The following is a 25,391-nucleotide window of genomic DNA, read 5'->3' on the forward strand; positions in this document are numbered from 1 at the left end:
TATTTGTTGCTAAATGTAAAATTTCTTCCCCAAACAAGACCGTGTTCAAAGATTAACAAATGGAACTTTCATATAAAACAAAGCTTGTTCTGGCCATAACTGACCCCTCATAGGTGTTCTGGTTTTGATGATTGCTGACTGTTTCTGACTGTTATCCTAATCTGTATTTAATCCACAAGGGAAGAAAAACTTTCTTACTTCCTGAATCTTATTCCTTCATTCCTGTCAGAGCTGCTGAATGAGTCACAGCCAAACAAACAGCTTTGAGCTAAAGCAGAACAACTCTGGGCAACTCTCCCACTCCTAGCTGCCTCTTGTTGGGGGAGGTGAGTAACAAAGGCACCAGCTACACTGAACATCAAACAAATCAGAATGTTGAAGAACTAATAGTTTCACTTGTAGATGTCCCTGTTTTTAACCTTCTTCCAGCTCTTGCTTGTCTCCTTATTTCCTGAGAAGCCCAACAAGCAACACTACTCAAAAGAGACATTTAAATATAAATAAAAAAACAAAACTTCACTACATCCATCTATTTCAGTATGATTAAGAATCTGCTCTGTCATCTTTTAAAAATAGCATTAAATATTATTTTTAATCTAATAAGTTTTCCTATGTGATTGCTATTGTTGTTGTGAGATGCCATAGCGTCAGCTCCCTGCGCACAACAGAAGGAAACACTGCACAGCTCTGTGCCATCCTCACAATCACTCCTGTGCCTGAGCCCAACGATGCAGCCATGGTGTCAATCCATCTCACTGAGGGCCTTTCTCTTTCGCTGCCCCTCCACTTACCAAACACGGTGTCCTTCTCGAGGGACTGGTCTCTCCTGACATGTCCAAAATATGTAAGACGAAGTCTTGCCATCATTTTTGTGGTAGTTACATATGTCAACTTGAAGATAAATAAAAGTATAGGAATGGTATTCAACCTGTCAATCGGGTCACAGTCTGATGGTGCCTCCTTGTGGGCGTGGCCTTCTCAAAAAGGAGAGCTCTGGGAACCTCTTCTTCTCTCTCTGCCTTCACCTTCTTGCTGGCGTGCCACTCAGAGTCCTACCAGAGCCCTGGGATGCTTCCACTGCCATTGGACCCACGTGACTTTGCACCCACTGGCCTGTGGTATTACTGCATTCTGCATCATTGCATGGGGCTGCGTTAGTCTGAAGAAGGACTTCTGGACTAGTATCAGTCTTGAGGGCTTGAGTTGGACTGGATTGGGCTGTTTTCTCAATATATAACTACTTACTGATATAAAGCTCTCTCTTTATGCATATATAAGTGTCTCTGGAGTTGTTTCTCTACTCAACCCAGCTAGCAAACTTGCCTTAGGAGTGCTCTGACCGTACTTCTTCCAATACATATAGGTTTTTCCTGTTAGCAGGCCATGGTACTTCCAATATTCTTTACAGCACTGCAATTCAAATGCATCAATTCTTGTATGATCTTCCTTATGCAGTGTCCAACTTACACGTGCATGTGACGCAGTGGAGGATATCATGGCTTGGGTCCAGCATATCTTAGTCCTCAAATTATCATCCTATATGAACAATCACTAATGATGCACTCCAAGGAAAAAAGACGAACCACCCACTCACAGGGAAGCTTGTTTAAATATAACTATTTTTAAAATCAATTTTAGGTTTGCCTAAAAATTTGCTCATAAAGTACAGAGTTCCCATATACCCTTCTACCTCTCCCTGAAACCATTTCTCCTATCATGAATAGCTTACATTAGTGTGTATTATGGATAAGGATTGTGTTAATTTGACTGGGACATGATTCTCAGCAGTTTAGCAGTTAAATAATGCAGTCATCACCCTGTTCTAATGTAATGTAATCATCTTCAAGATGTGATCTGCTATGGCCAGCAAATCAATTGAAAGAGAATTTCTTTGGGGGTGTGGCCTGCTTCTAATAGATAGATAGATAGATAGATAGATAGATAGATAGATAGATAGATAGATAGATTCTGGCAAAGCTCTCTGCTTTTTTTTTTTTTTACTGGATCTGGATCCAACTCTAATTTATGATGATATGATCTCCATTTTTTTGTACTTGAGCCAGCAGCCTGTTGTACTGCCAGTTGATCCAGGTATCATTAGCTGCCAAATCGTGTGAGCCAGTAACCTTGCCATTTTACTTGCTGATTTTAGATTCATCAGCCCTTGAACCCAGCAGCTTGCTGATCTTGGGTCACTGGCCCCTGCAGTTACATGAGTAAGAAGCCTCCATTCTGACTTCTGACCCACAGACTTGGACTTGCCAAGCTCTACAATCATACGAGTCATTTCCTGGACATAAATCTGCTCCCTCCGGCCCAACACACACACACACATACACACAAGCTTTAGTAGGTTTGCTTTTCTAGACAACTCAGCCTAAAACAGTGTTGTACATTTGTTATAATTGATGGACCAAGACAAACACAGTATTATTAACTAAGATCCATAATTTACATTAGGGTTGACTGTGTGTGTTGTTCTGTCCGATGGGCTTTGGCAAATGCATAATGTGAGCAGTGCCCACCATTACAGTCTCACACAGAATATTTCACTGCCTGAAAAATGTGCTGTGCTCTGCTTAGTTGCCAGAGAAGTTTTAAAAACTGCCACTCAGATTATTCCTAAGCCAGTTTTCTCTGTTTCACAATGTACTCCAGGGTGTTGATTGACGAGCTGAGATTTATGGCCTCTTATGTACCAGGATACAAACAAAATATTTCTGCCATTTCTCTCAAGAACTCATCAGTCACTCCTCTCTTGGTATTCCAAAGCCTGTTGTGGGAGAAGCCGTATAACAGCCTTCATAAATAGACTCACTAATAGATGGAGTGAGTCAGAGTGATCAAAGACAACAGCAAACACTAAGTCCAGTACATGCCAGCTAGAGTCCTGCCGCCCACCCACATGGATTCTCTCCTTTGATCCTCAAAAACTCCAAAAGGTAAGTTCTATGGATGGTCCCCGTGTCTTACAAATGAACAAAATAAGGCTCAAGAGAATTGAGCAATTTATCAAGGGACCTGAAGCTATTAAGTGAACTATAATTCAAATTCATTTCTGTCTGAATCCAGAGCCTGAATTCTTAACCCTCTATTTGCCAATCTTATATACCATTGGCAAATATTGACAATCCTGACATACCACTGGCAAATATTGGTGAAATGCTTGGCTTAAAGCTGTGTATTAATATCCTTTATCCAAATGTTTACAAGAGGCATACTAAAACACCTTTTCCTGATATGGCCTGTGCCTTCAAACCCTTTCAGAGGGTGGTACTTAATGTTAAATGAGTAATTGGACTATTTGTCACTTTTCCGTGGCTGAGTCACTGAGGCAATGAGCTAAACAAAAGCTCTGTCTCAGGGAAGTCTAAGATATATTCACAATATGCCCACTGCATACCTCTTTGGGGATCTCCTAAGAGAAGGGCAAGCACTAGGGAAAGTCACTGGAGGAAAATTAGGATTCATAGTCACATTCAGAACAGTGCCAGTTTCTGAAAAGTGGATTCATCCATGGACTCTGTCTTCCCCAGGGACTCCCTTTTCAGTGACTGTAGTTGATCAGCTCAGATCTTCACAATTGAAAAAAATCACCATTTATAGAGCCACTAGAAATTACTGAAGTAATTTTTGTCAGTTCAAGTCAAGCAGTTGCCCCATATGATTAAATTGCCCATGACTGCCCTGGTGATGTAGTGGTTATGTGTTGGGCTGCTAACCACAAGGTCAGCAGTTCAAAAACACCTGCCACTCCGAGGGAGAACGATGAGGCTTTTTACTACCCCCACAAAGAGTAATTGTATCAGGAAGCCACAGGGGCATTTCTACCCTGTCCTATGGGGTTGATATGAGTCAGTGTTGATGTGATGACAGGGAGTTTGCATATTTAGAAGTTTATGGCTGCTTTGCCAAGGACTTGTTTCGTTAATAATCACTGAGCTTTACCTAATGACCTTACAGGCAGTCCAGGAGGCCAGAAATTTTATAGTACATTTAGTACGAATTATTGTAGTAAGAACCGTTACACGGGAATTTATTCTCTCATTTAAAAGATATATAGACACTGATTGCTGGAACCTTCCTGGAGAAAAAGAGGCAATCTCAAGTTGGCTAAGTTGGAATTTTCTCACTCTTCATATTCCCCTGTATCATTTTGACTTCTGTTTGCCAAGCCTTGAACATCTTTAGATAAACACAATTAAATGTAACCTTTGTTATTTGTTTTGGTTTGATTTATCAACTATAAAAACAAACCCTAAAAGTAGTTTCTCAAATCGAGAAATGCAAAACTAAAAAGCACAAAAAATATTCAATCTGTGCAATTTTTCTAAAAGATTTTTTTCACCTATGAATGAAAAGCGAATATACCAATGCTTGCCTGTGTAGTGAGAAAAGACTTCTCATATGCCAAGGGTTGGAGCCTAAACTAAAACAACCTGATAAAATATTTAGCAGCTTTTATTTAAAAATCTTCAAAATATTTATATCCTTTTAGCCCAACAGTAAAACTTCAGGGAGCCCATCCTAAGAAAACAGTTACAGATAGAATAAAAAGAAAACTGGGTAACAAATATATTTGTCATAACTATGTCAGAAACAAGCTCTTCTGGTGATGGTTTGGGTTATGCATTGGACTGTTAGCCCCAAGGTCGGCAGTTCAAATTCACCCACTGCTCCTTGGGAGAAAGATGAGGTTATTTACTCCCATAAAGATGATTCCATAGAGGTAAGGTCTCTATGTGTCAAAATTGACTCAGTGGCAGCAGATTTGGTTATGGTTTATGTCAGACAAGGTAGACTCCCCAGCAGCACCCATTGCTGAGTTATTTACTTAGTATTTTAGGCATACAGTAAAAGACTTGAGTTCAAATTCTGACTTTGATCCCTTATCTACTAATTAACTCTGGAAAAATCACTTCTTTGATTCTGTTTTGACCATTTTACCTGTGAGCTAAAATGCTCTTTAAGACCACGTGTGCTGCAAGGACAGCACTGGAGACCTAGCACAGGAATTGACCTGCCCTGGTCCCCCTCCCCAAACGGGCAAAACACAAAGGGAGTGCGACAGAGCAGCAAGGGCAGCGAAGCAGCAAAGGTCACAAGAAATCCTGGAAAGAGACTTCAGACTCAGAGGGCAGGGCTTGTCATCTCATCAGACTCAGGCAGAAAACATACATAAGGGTCAGCTGACAGACCTGGAGCTATTTGTAGACAACGCCCCCCCCCTTTTTTCCCCTTCTTTTTTTCATGTCTATCTATATAAGATAGGGAAGACAAACAATCCCAAAGAGAAACAATGGAACCGATGGTTCCTTGGGGAACAGGGGAGAGGGCGGAGGTGGGAGAAGGGGGTGCCAACAAACCCAGGTACTAGGGAACAACAAGATATCTAAAATCAATGGTGAGGAGGGTGTAGAACTTCTGGTGGGGTTTGATCTAGTTCAATGTACTCGAGAGGAATTACTGACAGCTGAATGAAGGTAGGGCATGATAGTGGAACAGGAGGAAAGTAAACGGAAATAGAGGAAAGAACTAGGAGACAAAAGACATTTATAGAGGTCTAAATACAGGCATGCATATATGTAAATATATTAATATATAAAGGTATGGATCTAGGTATATGTACATATATTTATGTGTTAAGTATCAAGGTAGCAGATGGACATTGGGCCTCTACTCAAGTCTTCTCTCAACACAAGAACACTTTGTTCTAATAATCTGGCATTCTGTGATGCTCACCTTCCCGACACAATTGCTGAAGACAAAATGGGTGCAGAGCAAATGTGAAGAAAGCTGATGGTGCCCAGGTATACAGCATTTGGTGTCTTAAAGGCTTGGAGATAAACAAGTGGCCATTTAGCTTGGAAGAAATGAAGCCCACATGGAAGAAACACACCTACCCCTATGATTACAAGGTGTCAACAGGATCAGGTATCAGGCATCAGAAGACTCAAAACAACCATTTTGATGAGAATGAGGGGAGTCTGAATGGAGACCCAAAGTCCATCTGTAGACAATTGACCCCAGTTCTATCTTACAAATTGGGCTCCAGAGCATATACACTACTGCAAATAAGAGCTCTCAACACACAGAATCTGGCTTCAGATAAACCCTTCAGGACCCATATGGAGAATATTGATACTATGAGGGTGGGGGAAGGTAGGGAAAGAAGGAGAGAAAGGGGAAACTGATCACAATGATCGACATATAGCCCTCCACCCTCTGAGGAGGGTGAGCAACAGAAACGTGGGTGAATGGAACCAGCGGACAGTGTAAGTTATGAAAATAATAATAATTTATAATTTATCAAGGGTTCATGAGGGTAGAATGGTGGGGGAAGGAGGGGAAAAGAGTAGCTGATTCCAAGGGCTCAAGTAGAAAGAAAATGTTTTGAAAATGATGATGGCAACATATGTACAAATGTGCTTGATACAATTGATGTATGGATTGTTATAAGAACTGGAATAGCCTCCAATAAAATGATTTAAAATAAATAAATAAGACAAGATCATGGGCTGTGGAGTCAAACAGTATTAAATCTCAGCTCCATTATTTCCTAGCTAATTGAATTTGGGTAAATTACTAAATGTTTATGTCTCCATTTTCCCTCTGTGAAAGAGGGAAAGATATAGTCCTCACAGTATAGATTGCTCTGAGGACTAAAGGAATCATCATATGTTAAACTAGCATGTCGGCGCTGGGCACTCAGTAATTTATGTCTAGCATTAAATGTTAAATAAATCTTCAAAATGGAGGGAAAAATACTCCTCCTCCTTTATCAGGTTGATTCAAGAATTATATGAGATGATACAAGGGTTAGTAAAAAAAAGTATTGCTATAAAATCCTAGAAACTTTGAACAAAACTGTCAAAATGTGAAATTATTCTTTTTCAACATGTTCTGCATGTAGGTCGATATGCTTCTGAAAACAGTATTTCCACCTCTCTGACCCTTTTCCACTGCCACTTGTCTTTCAGTTTGTCATTCTGTGGTGGCTTGCATGTTACTGTGACGCTTGATGCTCTGTCACTGGTATTTCAAATACCAGGAGGGCCACCCCAAACAGGTTTCGGTAGAGCTTCCAGACTAAGAAGAGACTGTGAAAAGGAAATAGTCTGTCCACTTCAGAGGAACTAGCCACTGAAAACCTTGTAGACAGAGGCAGAACATTGTTAGGTACTGAAACCTTCATGAAAACTAGACAAACATTGTCAGAGAGCATGCCAGAAAATGAGCCACTCAAAGTATGACTGAGAAAGAGCTGGCTTCTTAAAGAATTCTTGCTGATAGGTGCCATTACTTAAGTTCCAACCTTCATGATGCTACGCCTAACAGAATGAAGTCCTGCCAGACACTGCACCCTTCGCACCATCGCTCATTCGTGTGAGCCCATTGATGCAGCCACACTGTGCAACTCCTTCTTCTCGAAGACTTCCTCTCTTTCAGTGCCCTGCTACTTTACAAAGTATGATGTTCTTCTCCAGGTCCTAGTCTCTCTTGATGATACATCCAAAATATATAAGACAAAACCTCTGCATTCTTGCCTCTAAGGAGCGTTCTAGTTGTACTTCTTCCAAGACACATTTGTTTATTCTTTCGGCCATCCTTGTTGCTTTCAGTATTCTTCACCAGCACTGGAATTCAAATGCACTCATTCTTCTTGGATCTTCCTGATTCGAGGTCCAACTTTCACGTGCTTACGAGGTAACTGGAAATACTGGTGGCTTGAGGCAGGTGTGCTTTTGGCCCCAAAGCAACATCCTTGCTTTTCAACCCTTCAGAGAGGTCTTGGAAGCAAATGTACCCAATGCAATGGAGCTTTTGATCTCGATTAAAATCCTTGACAACTTCAACCTTGTTTTATCAGGATGTTACCGACTCCAATTGTGAATATTTCTTTCTTTTTTTCTTTTTACATTGAGTTGTAATCCATATTGAAGGCTGCAATCCTTGGTCTTCATCAACAAGTAGAGAAATCAGGTTGTTAATAAGCCTTCCTCCCATCCTGATGCCACATTCATCTCTGATTGCTTGCTCAGTATACTTTGAATGGTACATAAGAGGTTACAGCCCTGATGGACAGCTTTCCTGACTTTAAACTATGCAGTTTGCTCATGTTCTTTTCCCAACATTGCCTCTTGATCCATGTACAAATTTTGCAGGAGTAGGAGTGTTCTGAAATTTCCATTCTTCTCAAAGATACCCAGCATTTGCTATGGTCCACACAGTTGAATGCCTTAGCATAGTGAATAAAACACAAGTAAGCATTTTTGGGTAGTCTCTGCTTTCAGCCAAGGTCTAAATGACTTCAGTGATGATGTGCCTTTGTTCCATGTTCACTTCAGAATCTGGCCTGAACCTCTGGCAGCCCCCTGTCAGTGTACTGCTGCAACCGTTCTTGGACGACCTTCAGCAAAATTTTACTTGTTCTATAATTTGAGCATTCCTTTGGGTCATCTTTCTTTGGAATGGTTACAAATAAGGATCTCTTCGAGTCAGTTGGCCAAGTAGCTGTCTTCCAAATTTCCTGGAATAGATAAGCGAGTGCTTCCATTGCTTCATCAGCTTGTTGAAACTTTTCAATTGGTATTTTATCAGTTCCTGGAGACTTGTTGTTGGCAAATGTTTTCAGTGCATAGTGGACTTCTTCCTTCAGTACCATTGGTTGTTGCTCATATACTACTTCCTGAAATGGTTGAATGCCTACTAGGGATTTTCTGTTTTGTTTTGGTTTTTTTGCTACAGTGATTCTGTTTATTCATTCTATCTTTTTTTGAACTTTCTTGCATTGTTCATTATTTGGCCTGTTGAATCTTTCAATATCCAAGACTTGAATTTTTCTTGAGTTCTTTCAGTTTAAGATATGTTGAGTGTGTTCTTCCTTTTTGGTTTTATAACACTAGATCTTTGCACATTTCATTTTAATATTTGACTTTGTCTTCTTAAGCTGCCTTTGAAATATTTTGTTCAGCTCTTTAACTTCATCATTTCTTCCATTTGCCTTAGCTACTCTAAGATTAAGAACAAGCTTCAGTCTCTTCTGACATCCACTTTTCTTTCTTGTCTTTTTAATGGCCTTTGCTTTCTTCATGTATGATGTTCTTGATGTCATCTTAATGAGACCTTGATGTCTCATTAGGTTTTCCATCATTAGGTGGTCTAGAGAAACAATCCAGTGATACAATATATGTATAAGAAAGAGATTTCTATATATATATAAAAGAAACCTTTTATCAAAAAGGAATCCACAAACAAGCATAGTTGAGTTCTAAACCTGAAAATAAGAAGCAGCAATTCAAATACCACTATGTGTAGTCAACATGCTAGTTCAGACACAGCTACTGTATTGAATGCCTGGCATACATTGGGGAAAAATAATACTAGTGAGGCATCATTGTGAAATTTAAGAGCTCTAAACTTAAAGCTTCAAAATTAATAGAAGTTCTAGTTCTGCCACCTACCAAGTTCTGGTTTCAGCCAAGTTCTGTAACACCTCAGAGCCTTTGTCTCCCTCTCTGTAAAAAGGGGGTGATAACATTGAGATCTACCACTTGTCTGTCAGTTTGTCATACGGTGGTGGCTGGTATGTTGCTGTGATGCTGGAAGCTATGTCACCAGTATTTCAAATGCCAGCAGGGTCATCCAAAGTGAACAGGTTTAAGAGAAACTTCCAGACTAAGAACAGATAAAGAAGGAATTGTTGTCCACTTGGGAGGGAGTAGTCACTGAAAACGTTATACGTAGCTTTGAAACATGGTCAGATACTGAAGGTCTAATGAATGGGAGCAGAAGGGTGTCAGAGACAGTGCTAGGGGAGGGGCCGCAGGTTTGAAGGCACTCAAAATGTGCCTGGAGAGGACTGACTTCTCAAAGTAGCTTCAACCCAGGTGAAACGAATGGAGTAAAGCTTGTGGGGAAGGAGGGGAGATAACTCAAGGTGAAAGAAACACCTTAAAAAATCTACTGATAATCATAATGGGACATATGAAGTTGAATCTATGAAAACTGATAGTAATTCATCAAAAATGAAAAGGAACACATAAAGATCAATATCTTAGGTCAGCAGTTCTCAACCTGTGGGTCGCGACCCCTTTGGAGGTCCAATGACCCTTTCACAGGGGTCACCTCAGACCATCAGAAAACACATAAATATTTTACAATATATAATTACACATTATTTTGTGATTAATCAGTATGCTTCACTTATGTTTAATTATGTTCAATTTGTAACAATGAAAATACAACCTGCATATAAGATATTTACATTATGATTCATAGCAGTAGCAAAATTACAGTTATGAAGTAGCAACAAAAATAATTTTAGGACTGGGGTCACCACAAACTGAGGAAATGCATTAAAGGGTCGTGGCATTAGGGAGGTTGAGAACCACTGTCTTAGATGTTAGTGAGCTGAAATGGACTGGTATTGATCATTTTAACTAAGAAAATTATATGGTTTACTCTTCTGGGAATGACATAGTCAAGAGGAATGGCACTGCATTCATAGTCAAAAAGGACTTTTTGAGAGCTATCTTGAAGTACAATGCTATTTGTGATAGGATTATATTTATCTGCTTTCAAGGAAATCCAATCAATATCATTATTATTTAAATTTATGTACCAGCCACAAAAGCTCCCCCTGCCACATCATTGAGTTGAAGCCAATTGCAACTTATAGTGACCCTGTAGGGAAAGATACAACTTGCCCTTGTGAGTTTCTGAGATTGTAACTCTTCATGGGAATTGAAAGCTATATCTTTTTCTAACAGAGCTACTGGTGGATTTGAACTGCTGAGCTTGTGGTTAGTAGCCCAGACTTTTTTTTTCTGTTTCTTTTTTCAGAAGCACACAAGGCAACTATACACATTGATTTCTCCAGAACATATGGAAATCAAACAGACTATATCTCTGGGAAGATATGATGGGGAAGTTCAAACCAGCAGCTAAAACCAAGCCAGGGACTGACAGTGGAAAAGCCCATCAATTGCTCATATGTAAGTTCAGGTGGAAATTGAAGAAAATTAAAACAAGTCCAGGAGAGCCAAAATTCGACCTTGACCCTATAACACCTGAATGTTGTGAACATCTCAAGAATAGATTTTCTGCACTGAACTCTAATGAAAGAAGACTTAATGAACTGTGGGATGACATCAAGAGTATCATACATGAAGAAAGAAAAAAAATCACTTAAAAGACAAGAAAGAAAAGATCAAAGTGGATGTCAGAAGAGACTCTGAAACTTGTTCTTAATTTTAGAGTAGCCAAGGCAAATTGAAGACATGATGAAGTCAAAGAGCTGAACAGGAAATTTCAAAGAGCAGCTTGAGAAGATAAGTCAAATATTAAAATGAAATGTGCAGAGACCTAGAGTTATAAAACTGAAAAGGGAGAACATGTTCAGCATATCTTAAACTGAAAGATTTCAAGAAAAAATTTAAGCCTCGAGTTGCAAGGTTGAAAGATTCTATGACAAAATACTGAATGATGTAGGAAGCATTAAAAGAAGATGGCTAGCATATAAAAAGTCACTCTACCCAAAGAACTAGTTGACATTCAACCATTTCAGGAGGAAACTTATGAGCAAGAACCAATGGTACTGAAGGAAGATGTTCAAGCTGCACTGAAAGCATTGTTCAAAAGCAAGGTTCCGGGAATTGATGGAATCCCAATGGAAACGTTTCCCAAAGCCCATCTGTAAATAATTGGACATCCCTTCACAGAAGGGTCACAAGGAAGAAACAAGTCAGACAGGAAGCAGCACAGCACCAATGAAACACACAACATTCCTCTGGTTCTTTAATGTGTCCTCCCCCATACCTATCATGTCCCCAGTTCTACCTTATAAACCTGGCTAGACCGAGGCATGTACACTGGCGAGGATAAAAACTCTCAACAACCAAGGGCTCAATAAAAAGTAAATGTTTAGAAAATAACGATGGCAACATGTGTACAAATATGCTTGATACAATTGATGTATGAATTGTTAGAGTCCCCAATAAAATGATCTTTTAATAAAATTTTTTAAGTAGGAAAAAAAAAGAGCTCTCAACACACAGAATCCAGGACAGATAAAAGCCTCAGGAAAAGTAATGGGAGTATTTATACCATGAGGGAAGGGGGAGAAATGGTGAACTGATTACAATGATCAATGTATAACCCTCACCCCACCCCAGGGAGATGAACAACAGAAATGTGGATGAAGGGAGACAGCAAATGGTGTAAGAAATGAAAATAATAATAATTTATAATTTATCAAGGGTTCACGAGGGTGGGAGTGTGGGGTAGGGAGGGAAAAAAGAGGAGCTGATATTAAACACTCAAGTGGAAAGAGAATGTTTTGAAAATTATGATGGTTGGCGATACTGGAAGGGTAGATGGAGAGTGTTGGAAAGAGGGAACTGATTACAAGGATCTACATGTGACCTCCTCCCTGGGGGACGGACAGCAGAAAAGTGGGTGAAGGGAGACGTCGGACAGGGCACGATATGACAAAATAATAATTTCTAAATTATCAAGGCCTCATGAGGGAGGGAAGGATGGGGAGGGAGGGGAAAAAAATGAGGACCTGATGCCAAGGGTATAAGTGGAGAGCAAATGCTTTGAAAATGATGAGAGCAATGAATGTACAAATGTGCTTTACACAATTGATGTATGTATGGATTGTGATAAGGGTTGTATAAGCCCCTAATAAAACGATGAAAAATAACACTCAATAAAAAAAGAAATTATGATGGCAATATATGTACAATTGTGTTTGATACAATTGATGTTCGGGTTGTATATCAGAGCTGTAAAATCCTCCAATAATTTAAAAAATTTTTTAAAAAGAAATGTTTCAATAAGCTGATGAAGTACTCACTCCTCTATATCAGGAAATTTGGAAGACAGCTACTTGGCCAACAGATTGGAAGAGAGCCATATGTGTACCCATTCCAAAGAAAGGTGACCCAACAGAATGCTCAAATTATGGAATAATCTCATCAACATCACATACAAGTAAAGTTTTGCCAAAGACCATCCAATCACGGTTGCAACAGTACATTGACAGGGAGCTGCCAGAGGTTCGGGACAGATTCAGAAGAGGACATGGAACAAGGGACATCATCACTGATGTCAGATAGACCTTGGCTGAAAGCAGAGACTACCAAAAAATGTTTGTTTGTGTTTTATTGATTATGCCAAGGCATTGGATTGTGTGGACCATAACAAACTATGGATGATAACCTTGAGGGGAAAGAAAGGGGGAATTCCAGAATCTTCATTGTAGCACTTGTACATGGATCAAGAGGCAGTTGGATGAACAGAACAAGGGAATACTGCATGGTTTAAAATCAGGGGAAGTGTGTGTTGGATGCCTTGTAGACTAGAAGTTGTGTCCTTAACTCTCTTTCCCATCTTGCAAGATGGAGGGAGAAAAGGTTGAGAGGAAGCCAGACACCAAGGAGAAGAAGCCTGAAGTCAAGAAGGAAAATGCTGGTGGCCAAGTTAAGAAGACTAAAATCAAGGGCAAAAAGCTCAAGGAGGGCAAGTCCCACTGCCACCGAACCCTCATCCTGGTCAGAGGAATTGGTTGGTGTTCCCTCTCCGCCATGTGTACCAGAAAGGCCATGCACAAGAGGAAGTGGTCAAATCCAGGGTTGAGAAGAAGGGGAAGGAGGAGGTGGAAGAAGAAGACCAGCAGCTGGCAACAGTCCAAAGCCAGTTGGTGGTGACAAGAATGGTGGTATCCAAATGGTTCCGTGGTGCAAAATGCCTATGGAAGACATGCCTCCGAAGCATTGAGCAACAGCAAAAAGAGCAGGTAGGAGAACTCGCCAACATCCCCCTGGGGACCGTTCTGATCATCTTCACAGGCGCCACCCAGGCAAGAGAGTGGCTTTCCTGAAGTGGCTTGCTGCCTGTGACTTGACCTCTCTCCTTCAATCGATTTCCTCTGTGGAGAAGTCACCAGAAATTTGTCATCACCACCTCCACCAAAGGTGATATTAGTGGTGTGAAAATCCCCAAGCATTTCATGGACATCTACTTCAAGAAGAAACTGCCATGGAAGCACAGACACCAAGTAGGCGAAATCTTTGACGCCAGGTAGGTGAGATCTTTGACATTGAGAAAGAGAAAGACGAGATCAGCGGAAAGCTAATCAGAAAGCCTTGGACTGGAAAATTTTTGGCAAAAATCAAAGTTGTTCCCAGCTCCAAGGCTACTTGTGTGCTACCTTCATGCTCACAAATGGAATTCATCCTCATAAATTGCTTTTCTAGATTGCTTGCAAAACAACTTAATTAAATAACTGATAACGTTTAGAAAGAAAGAAAGATGGATGGATGTGTGACCTGGTTGTATTTTGTCACCATACTTATCCATCTGTATGCTGAGCAAATCAGCAGAGAAGTTAGATGATATGAAGAAGAGTGTGGCATCAGAATTAGAGGAAGGTTTATTAACAACCTGAAATACACAAATGGCACAATCTTGCCTCCTGAAAGTAGGGAGGACTTGAAGCACTTACTGATGAAGATCAAAGATTGCAGCCTTCAGTGTGGATTATGACTCAATGTAAAGAAGACCAAAATCTGCACCACTGGAGCAAATGTAGCACCGTGATAAAGATTGGAGAAAAGGTTGAAATTGTCAAGGATTAATCTTGCTTGGATCCACAATCCAATCAATGCTCATGGAAGCAGCAGTCAAGACATCAAAAGCTGCCTCGCATTGGGGAAATCTGCAACACCAGACCTCTTTAGAGTATTTGAAAGCAAGAATGTTACTTTGAGGCATAAAGTGCACTTGACCCAAGCCATGCTATTTTCAATTGCTTTGTATGTAAATGAAAGTTGGATGTTGAATAGAAAACCCTGCAGAAGAATTGTGTCTTTGAATTGTGGTGGGGGAAGACCATTGAAAGTACTCTAGCCTGCTAAAAGGACAAACAAATCTGACAGAGTCCTTCCTCACAGCAAGGATGACAAGACTTTGTTTTATATACTTCGACCTTGTCAGGAGAGACCAGTGCCAAGAGAAGGACATCATGCTCGGTAAAGCAGAGTGGCAGAGAAATGAAGGCCCTGACATAGTGGCTGCAACAATCGGCTCAGGCATAGGAATAATTGCTAGCATGGCCCAGGGCCAGGTAGTATTTTGTTATGTTGTGCATTGGATTGCTATGGGTTGGTACTGACTCAATGGCACCTAACAAACAACAACAACAATAACACTAAAATAGATTAGGAAAAAGGTTGGATTCTTCCATCATCATTTTTAAAGTTTAAACAACTTTAAGGACTGTATCCAAACATGTGGACTCAGTTACACATCCAATGAACATTTTAACATGTGGCATATTATAATAGCCTGTGCTATTTTCAATATCCCCACCCTACTTCTCTGCCCCTACCACAGAATAATGTGTTTTTCTCCCCTGAAGAATCATGTGTTTCAGTTCCATACCCTTGTTCTGTACCATTCACCCATCTGACCAGCTTAAACCACCCATATCAGCAGTAGCAGACAATCCTCCCAAGAGCAAAAAACACCTGGACTCAACCTTGTCTTCCAAAATTAACTTTTGATGGCCACTCAGCTGTGTGCCAACTTAACATATTCCTATTGTTAGGTTGTTTATCAGTTTTTAATATTGATGTTAATCAATGCTTAATATGCATGTACACCTTGCATTACATCACCTATTTCCTCATATTCATTTGTTTCTCCAACTGTAAGGAACTGTTCCTTTTTTATTTTTTGCTTGGTGCCTATTTTGCTTGGCATATGGAATTTAAATATATAAACAGGTGCTGTGTAAGCCTAACAAAACGAGAACATTTTTATGGAAATGTTTTGTGTTTTTAAAGTTTTATCTTTATTTCAACATTTTTACTGCTTTTGTCCTTACCATAAATCAGAGCAGTAAGGAGATGCTTAAAAGCCATGTGGTTGTTGATAGGGGTATGTAGGGTCTAGGAGAAAAGGCTGTGACTTAATGGTACGTCTCCTAGGTTGTGGCAAGGACGATGCTTTCACCTTTGAGGAAAAGTTTTGAACCTGTTCATTCTGGTTTGACCCCACTGAGAATTTACATTGCCACCTCAGATAAAAAGAAATAGGATTTACATCTTAACAAGATCCCCAGGTGATTCTTATAGATTCTCAAGAGAGTCGTATGAATACATATGAATCACATGGAGACCTCTTCAAAATGTAGGTTCTGATTCAGTGTATCTGGGGTGGCAATGCAAATTCTCAGCAGTGAGTCAAACTGGGGGGAAAAAAATAGTTGGAAACGCTGTCCCAAAAGATTCCTCTCAGGAGTCTCACTAGCATTTGGAATCAGGGAGAATGGAGAAAAAGAAATTGCTTAAGGGAAGGGAAATTGTGGGAGAAAAATATTTTTCTCATCTTCTATTCACAACGTTAGTCAGAAATACACAAAGGGGAACACAAGAAAGAGATGCAGAATGCAGTGTTGACCATCTCGTCTTAGTTCTGTGTTGGAGGCAGAGTTTGAACTGGTTTGAACCAAGTTAATCATGGCTGACACTGAAATGTAAATAGACTTGAACTTGTAAAATGTGTGTACACTAGAATGATCATGGGAAATGGAAAAATTATGGGTTGAGGCCCTGGAATGAGAGACTCCGAAGAGATTTAGTGAGCCTGAGGCAGGAGATTGAATTGTTGCCAGGATCTCTGTGCATTTTACTAAATGTAAATTTGCCATAATCTTTAAAATGGTTAGATAACACTCCCTACACCCCAGAATTCAAAAATAGCTGCATTCATTCTAGAACGTTTAGAAAATATTGATAAGCACATAGAAGAAAATAAAAATCCTTGGACCCTTCATGCCCAAATTACTGTGAACATTGGGGCCTTTGTCATCTAGGTTTCCATCAGCCCAGCTGCCTAATATGAGGTAATCTAAGAAAGGTCACTTGTCATTCTCTTGTCCCTGGGTTTGTAGGCTCCCCCTTCTTCCCCCTCCTACCCCTCTCCCCTGTCCTCCCAGACTGTTGGTGGTAAGACGAGCATAGAATACCTAGTAGGGTTTGATCAAGCGCAATGTAGCTGAGAGGATTTACTGAAATGCGATTTGTGGTAGTTATATAATTGTTTGTCAATTTGAGGATTATGAATGAAGGGGTAGAGTCTAGCCTGCCAATCCGGTGATAGCCAATGAAGTCTCTGGGAATGGCCTTCTCCTGAGGATTCTGGGAATTCCAGTTTTTCCTCCTTGGAGGTGGGAGGCTCTCTCTCTCTCTCTTTCTCCTCACTCCCTGCGAGACATTTCTGATGAGAAGCCACATGAAGCTGCCCTGATGCAGTCAGAACCCTGGGAGCTGGAGAAGCCATGTGGAGACTCCTGCCAGCGCTGAAATGCTTACAACATCACTGGATCCACAGGATTTCCCGCCTACTGGCTTGTGATCTTCCTGCATTCGGCGTCATTGCATGTGTTAAGTGAGTCTGAAGAGAACTTTATAGATGGATATTGGACATATGGGCTAATATTGGACTTGTGGACTTGATCTGAACTGAGCTAGGATGTTTTCTCAATATTCAATCTCTCTCGTATATAAAGTTCTTTCTTATATACATATACATGTTTATGAATTTGATTCTCTAGTCTACTAGGACTAACATGCACGTAAAGATCAAACATGATAGTGGGACAAGAAGAAAGTAAAAGGAAATGGAGGAAAGAACTAGGAGGCAAAAGGCATTTATAGAGGTCTAAATACAGGCATGTACATATGTAAATACATTTATATATGATGATGGGGAAATAGATCTATGTACATATATTTATAGGGTTAGTATTAAGGTCCTCCACTCAAGTACTCCTCAACACAAGAACACTTTGTTCTAATAACCTAGCATTCATTAATGCTCACCTTCTCAATACAATCGCTGAAGACAAAGAAGGGATATAAGCAAATGTGAAAAAGCTGATGGTGCCTGGATATCAAAAGATATAACATCTGGGGTCTTAAAGTCTTGAAGATAAACAAGCAGCCATCTAGCTGTGAAATAATAAAGCCTACATGGAAGAAGCATACCAGCCTGTGTGATCATGAAGTGTCGACAGGATCAGGTATCAGACATCAAAGACCCAGAACAAAGTATCATATCATTGTGAATGAGGGGGATTGCGGAGTGGAGACCCAAAGTCCATCTGTAGGCAACTGGACATCCCCTTACAGAATGGTCATGGGGAGAAGACAATCCATGCTTCCTCCCCTCCCCCCACTATTATGACCATAATTCTACCTTATAAATCTGACTAGACCAGAGCATGTATATGGGTATAGATAAGAGCTGGAAACACCTCAGGACCAATATTGAGAGGAGCCATACCAGGAGGGGAAAGGGAAGGTATGGGGAGAGAGGGGGAACTGATCACAATGATCTATCTACAAACCCTTCCCAGGGGGATGGACAACAGAAAAGTGGGGGAAGGGAGACATCGGCCAGTGTAAGACATGAAAAAATAGTAATATTTTATAAAATATCAAGTGTTCATGAGGGAGGGAAAAATCAGAAGCTGATACCAAGGGATCAAGTAGAAGGAAAATGTTTTGAGAATGATGATGGCAACAAATGTACAAATGTGCTTGACAAAATGCATTTTTTTTTTTAGGAAGAAAGTAATAATCACCACAATGTGGAAAATGTCACTGATTATCTGAGTCCTTAGCTAGACAGAAGCAGGTGAAGGAAGGGGAGGTGATTTGGCAGGAATTTGGCAGGAATCATAACATGGAGGAGAGGTGCTCTCCAGCACAAAGAAGGTGAAGGGCAGCTAAGACCTATTGCCTCCTCATTGGAAGAGAATGGAGAGAGGGAAGAGGCTGGGTGGAGAAAGGCGGGATGTCTATACTACCCCTACAACGACTGACTAGACCCTTGGGTTTGGGGTCTAGAGACGAGAGCACCACATGGAGTCCAGGGTACTGGTGAGGATGATCCTACCTGGAAAAAGGAGGGACACTACAGAGGATCGGCCAGTAGCAGAAGCCTTCCAGAACGTAGCCAGTGGTCCGCCATTCGCAGAATGAAAGTTTCAACTCTACATTCTACAGGGCCTTTTAAACTAGCCAAAGGCTGTTTGGACTCCCCCCCCCCCCACACACACAAAGTGTCTCTTGCAATAAAGTCACACTTTCTGTTCAACCCTTTTCTCTGACTCTGGATTGAATTTTGTCCCTCACCTGAAATATTTCTTGCAAGCGGGACAAGAACCGAGCAGTGGAGAAGCTGGAAGCCTTGAGCCACCTCCTGGTGACACAAAATTAATGACCACATCATCCCAGACATCCTTCAATTTAACTCTAGCTTCCATCCTCATCCTGTGGACAAGCCTGCCAGACAGTTATTCCCTGGATGGATTGTGAATTTCTAGAACCACGATATGCTTCCTGAAGTCAGTAATCATGATGTTGAGAAACTGCTGGGCCACTTAAAAGCCATTGTTAAAGGGAGGAGGTGAAGCTGATCAGAAACTCTACTAAGAGAAAATAAATGGACGATGATAGGCTCTTCAAGAGAACACACATTGAAAAATAAAAAATTAGAAGCCATCCTTAGTAAAATGATGAGGCTCTCAAATACTTTTGTCACAAAAGTTAAGATGCTGTGTGCTGTCAATTGATGTTGACTCATAACAACCCTCTCTAACAGAGTAGAACTTCCCCATTGGGCATTCTTTACAGGAGCGACCACTGTATCCTATTATCATGCCATTTTGCCCCAAAGAAAAAGCCAACACGTCAACATTTTGAAAGCTAATTCCCAACAAAACATTTTTAAAACACAATTTTCTATAATAAAATGCCTCAAATGTTTATATGCATGTGAATCACCCAGAAAGCTGGTTAAAAGGCCTAGTCTGGTTCTACATTTCTAAAAGCTCCTAGCTCTGCTTAGACTGCTCTTCAGAGTAACAAGACTACACATTTAGAAGCTAAGGGAATTCATTTTAAGTGGCTTTTATTAATAATTAGTTATCTTTGAATATTGAGAGATCCCCACATATCTTTCTAGTAATTTATCATTTAATATTTGCTGGACTTGGCTTACACGGCCTGGTGGTGTAGTGGTTAAGCATTAGGCTGTGATTCCCCAAGGTCCATTCTGCAGGAGAAAGACAGGGCTTTCTACTTCCATAAACAGTGACAGTCTCCGACACTCACAGGGGCAAGTCTACTCTCTCCTATAGGCTCACTATAAGATAGTATCAACTTGATGGTAGTGAGATATGCATGCGTGTGTGTTTTAATTCTTGGCTTTTGCCCCAAATCCATGTGACATCAACAGTTTTATCCCTTGTTCCACACTCTCTTCTGAGCCTCTAGCAGGTCTCTGTCAATATATTGCTAAACCGCTGTTGGATGAACTTCAGCACAATTTTACTGGTATGTGATATTAATGATATTTTAGCATTGTTAGGTCATACTTCTTTGGATGAGTAGAAATATGAATCTCTTCCCGCCACTTGGCATAGTATTTGTCTTCTGCATTTCCTGGCAAAGATGAGTGAATGTTTCCAGTGTTTCATCAGTTTACTGACACATTTCAATTGCTATTCTGTCAATTCCTGGAGACATGACTTTGAACAGAGCTTTTTCAGTGCAGTTTGAAGTTCTTCCTTCAACACCATTGGCTCTTGTTCATATGCTATCTCTTGAAATGGTGGACTATTGAAAGTTGGACCTTGAAAAAGGATAATTGAAGGAGAATTGATTTATTTGAATTATGGTGCTGGAGAAGAATACTGAAAGTTTCATGGACTGCCAAAAGAACAAACAAATATGTCTCAGAAGAAATACAGCTAAAATGTTATACTTTGGACATGCTGTCAGGAGAGACTAGTCCCTGGAGATGAACATCATGGTAAAGTAGAGGGATAATTAACCAGAGGAAAGCCCTCAGCAAGATGGATTGTCCCAGGAGCTACAACAATGTGTTCGAACCCAGAACAATTGTGAGGATGGCACAGGACGAGGTTGTGTTGACTTGGGTCTCGGTGAGGTGGAACTGACTCAAAGGCCCCTACGAACAACAACATACATAGGGAACTGGAGTCCCCGGGGGGTGAAAATAGTTAAACATTCTATGCTTAATCCAGCGGTTCTCAACCTGTGGGTCTCAACCCTGTTGGGGGTCAAAGGACCCTTTCACAGGAGTTGCCCGATTCATAACAGTAGTAAAATTACAGTGATGAAGTAGCAATGAAAATAATTTTATGGTTGGGGGGTGACCACAACATGAGGAACTGTATTAAAAGGTCACGGGATTAGGGAGGTTGAGAACCACTGTCCAAGATTGGTGGTTCCAACCCACAGAGAAGCACCTTGGAAGAAAAGCCTGGTGACCTACAATCTTGAGACCCATTAAAGCACAATTCTACTCTGCAGTGCCATGAGTAAGAATCATCTCAGCTAACTTGCCTTAGGAATAGACCTAGGATACTTTGGACTATAACAAAATCACCTAGGAAGCTTGTTTAAACTTAGGCTGCTGGGCCCCACTCCAGGGTTTCTAATTTGGTAGACGTGCTATCTGGAGACATTGCATTTCTCCCTAGTTCACAGGTTATGCCGATGCTGCTGGTCTTTGGGCCTCACGCTGTTAACTATTGGCTCAGAATGACTGCGAACAACTTCCAGGGAAATACTTACAATTTCTTCACTGTCATTCTGCTGGCAACATTTGAAAAGCAAAAAAGAAAGTAGAAGTTGTACCGATCATATGAAGAAGCCCTAAACATTTAACTACTGAAAGGTTCCTGGTGTTTGTTGGATTCAATGATCCTGAGGATTCACCTTTACTTTGCATATATGCGTCAGTGATCTCCAACTATTTGGCCACAAAATACTTTGACTAATTATCTTGCATGTTTTTCTTTTTTGGTGTGTGCCATTTTGCCCCGTTCACAATACAAACCAGGCACAGACAGGGCTAGGATTGAGGTGTATACAGGGCACTTACTTTGCCTCCTTTTTCTATGCAGTCAGTGCAAGAGCACAGCCTGTAGTAAGCACAAGGAGGCAACATGTTTTTCATGTTATTAGTTGTATTTATAGATCAAGGAATGAGACTGGATAGGCCAGGCCAGCTTAGATTATAAATTGCTTTGATCTCATTGTGGCTCACAAAGGATTCCTCTTCCGTTTGGAAGTGGCAACTCTGCCATTACCTTGATAGTTTTTGCTTGCATTATTAACATATTTTCCACACACAGTTTCTTTGTATGGATACTTACAGGTAATTTGCTTATTTTGAAAGGATTACTTAAACACAGATAATGCAATCTAGAAATGCGCTTACTAGCAGGGTATGTATTAGTCATATGTGATACAATTCAATAGGCAAAAATCTAGCAAAGGCTCCAGGACCAACCACTTTGTGACTTTGTCTATTCCTTCCATCTTCTTTCGATGCTTCCTGCAATGTTCAGTAGTTGTCTCACACATTCCTTCAGTACTTCAACTTGAGGCTTCAATTTTTGTTTCAATTCCTCCAGCTTGAGAAATACTAACCGTGTTCTTTCCTTTTGTTGTAAGAACTACTACAATATTTGTACATTACAATATATACCTACTTCTCACTTATTAGCTATCTCCTTATCTTAAATTGTATCTTTATAAAAAGTAAAAAATCTTTCTGATTAATTTGAGCATTAACAGTGTATGCCTGGAAGTAATGAACACTAAGGTAAAACACAGAGTCACACTGACTTTGATGGTTAAAATTATGGATCAATTTTACTGGGCCATGATTCTCAGTGATTTGGAAGTTATGTAATGATATAGTGGTCTTCTTATTTGTGAACTGATGTGATCATCCTCCATTTTCACATCATGCCAACTTTCATAGTGACATGGTCTTTAGAACCTAACCACGTCAATAAATGAGGAGTCTTGCTTCTCAAGTCATGTTTTGAAATCTTCTTTTCTGCTCTTTTATTTCATCATATTTTCTATTTGCTTTAGTTACTCTGAATTCAAGAGAAAATATCTTCCAGTATCTATTTTGGTCTTTCCTTGTCTTTCTTGGCTCTTAGTAACTTTTCACTTTCTTCATGTATGTTCATCCCACAATTCATCTGGTCTAAGGTTATTAGTGTGCAGTGTGTCAAATCAATCTGAAGACGGTCTCTAAACTCAAATGTGATATATTTAAGGTAATACCTTTGCTCTCAATGATTTGTTTTAATTTTCTTCAGCTTCAACTTGAATTTACATATGGCCAATTGATGGTATATCCCAACATCGGTCTCTTGTCTTGTTCTGACAGATAATACTGGGTTTCTCTGTTAGCTCTTTCAACAGATGTAATCTATTTGATCGATGTGCATGCCTATGCACTAAAAAGAATTGGTCGATTTTCAACAATTTCAGGATGTAGCATATGAGCAAGAACCAGTGTTACTAAAGGGAGAACCTGACGTGTAATGAAGGTATTAACTGTAAAGAAGGTTCTAGGAATTAATGGAATACTAATTAAGATTTTTCAACAAATAAATGAAAGTCTGTCAACAGACTTGTCTATGTCAAGAAATTTGGAAGACAGATACCTGGAGTGTGGTCAGAGGAGATTCACTGGTACCTTAATCCATGTGTGGGTCCCTGCAAATGGTTCTGGGCTTTCATTGTTATCCATAGACTTTTGCAAAATGGGTGTTCAGAATTCAATATCTGATAACATTCCCTCCTCCATATGTGGATTTTATTACTTAAAGTCTTTGGATTACAGAGTGGTGTGTTTCTTCTGTGTGGACTTAGTTGACACCTCTCTTAGATGGCTACTTGCTTTAAGACAAGCCTTTAAAACCCAGACATTATTCCTTTAGAAAGAAGTTTTTAGAAAATCAAAAACTGCATTGGTAAGAAAAGGCCAGGAGAGTTGTGCTGAGGACATTTTTTTTCTCCACTGTGACAATGTACTTGCTTGTTTCTAGGGGATAGGAAGGGCTATCTTATGAGAATTTCTTTGGGAAATCACACCCCATACACCATACAACTCTGATCTTGCCCCTTCAGACTACTTTTTGTTGCCCCAAATCAAAGAACACTTAAGAGGAATATGGTTTGAATCACTTGAGGATACCCAAACTACCATTTTGAAATGGTGGAAATTGAAGAGAGCAGGATTCTTGCCATAAAATAAACAGCCAGCTAAGTGAGGCATCGGCTAAGTTCACACGAAAGGAGTGCACTAGCCCATGTGATCCAAGGATTGTAAATAATAAAATCCAATATCAAAGGAGGGAGTGGTATCAGAGTTCAAAATTCTGTGTGCCTGTTTTGCATAAGGCTTTGGATGAAAAGGGAAGCCTGAATTCCATTTGCAGACTCCTTGTTTGGATTAAGCCTCTATTGAACTCCCTCAGACCATTGACTAAAGATGTGAATAGTTTTGTTTTCAGACAGTACAATACAAAGTGGATTACTGCAGACATGGTAAGGTTAACATTTAAGACATTATCATTTATTTCCCTTTGATTCATTTTAAATTTGTTCTGCATCCTACTATCTTCAGCTTTCTCTTTGCTTAAGATTAAATAGTTCCATAGGATTATGGAAGGGAAGTGGGGGTTGGGGTGGTAATGTGCAGCTATTATGGGGTACAAGAGTGAAGAAAATGTTCTGAAATTGATTGTCAGGATGATTGCACAACCATTTTAATATGCTTAAATAATTGAATTGTATGATACATGAATTAAATGCCAATACAACTATGAAGAAAGACAATCTAAAAAATGTTCTATGCTTTTATAGCAATACTTTAAAAAATTTTAGAATTTGCAAGCCAGAAAAATTTGCTACAACTATTCAACTCTACCTTTGTGGCCCCAAAGTTGCCATCTATGATATGTAAACATGTGGCCGTGGTTTTTGTCCCAGTGAAGCTTTATTTATGGACAATTAAATTTAATTATCAAACATTATATTTCTTATAATTTTTTCCAAATCACTTATCTTAATATTCTTACCACAATAACAAGCAGCATATTGAACTTTGGCCCCTGGGTTATGGTCTGTCAACCTCTGATCTGGTGGAAGGTCTAGTATCTAGCACAGTTAGTCAACAGTATCAGACATGTAAAATTGTTTTATGAACTATAATAAGCAATAAATATAATAATTTGGTATCTTTTTCTGGTTGTTTTTCATAATACCTCAAAGATGATCAGTAATTGTCTAGTATCATATTTTAACTTTCTCTGAATATAAGACATCTGTGTTTCTGGGCTTAGTGTCATCTAGAGCCTTGGGACAAACTCTTGCTAAAATATTTTACTTATGCCAAATTTCAGGTCATTATTTTTCAATGAAATTTATATCATTTTTTCCTGACTAAAGAAGTAATATTTATTCCAGAAAGTT

At 39.8% G+C, this 25,391-nt stretch overlaps 1 non-coding gene and 1 pseudogene across 1 annotated transcript; one reads left to right on the forward strand and one right to left on the reverse strand.

Moving 5' to 3' along the window:
- Positions 1–13,406: 13,406 nt before the first annotated feature.
- LOC142450809 (large ribosomal subunit protein eL6-like) lies at positions 13,407–14,264 on the forward strand (annotated as a pseudogene).
- A 7,654-nt stretch (positions 14,265–21,918) lies between these two features.
- On the reverse strand, positions 21,919–22,052 carry LOC142452250 (small nucleolar RNA SNORA51). Its single transcript, XR_012785273.1, has one exon. It is a non-coding gene; the product is annotated as a small nucleolar RNA SNORA51 (small nucleolar RNA).
- Positions 22,053–25,391: the final 3,339 nt, after the last annotated feature.

The sequence above is a fragment of the Tenrec ecaudatus genome, chromosome 6 (genome assembly GCF_050624435.1).
Source record: "Tenrec ecaudatus isolate mTenEca1 chromosome 6, mTenEca1.hap1, whole genome shotgun sequence".
In the NCBI taxonomy this organism is placed as follows: Eukaryota; Metazoa; Chordata; class Mammalia; order Afrosoricida; family Tenrecidae; genus Tenrec; species Tenrec ecaudatus.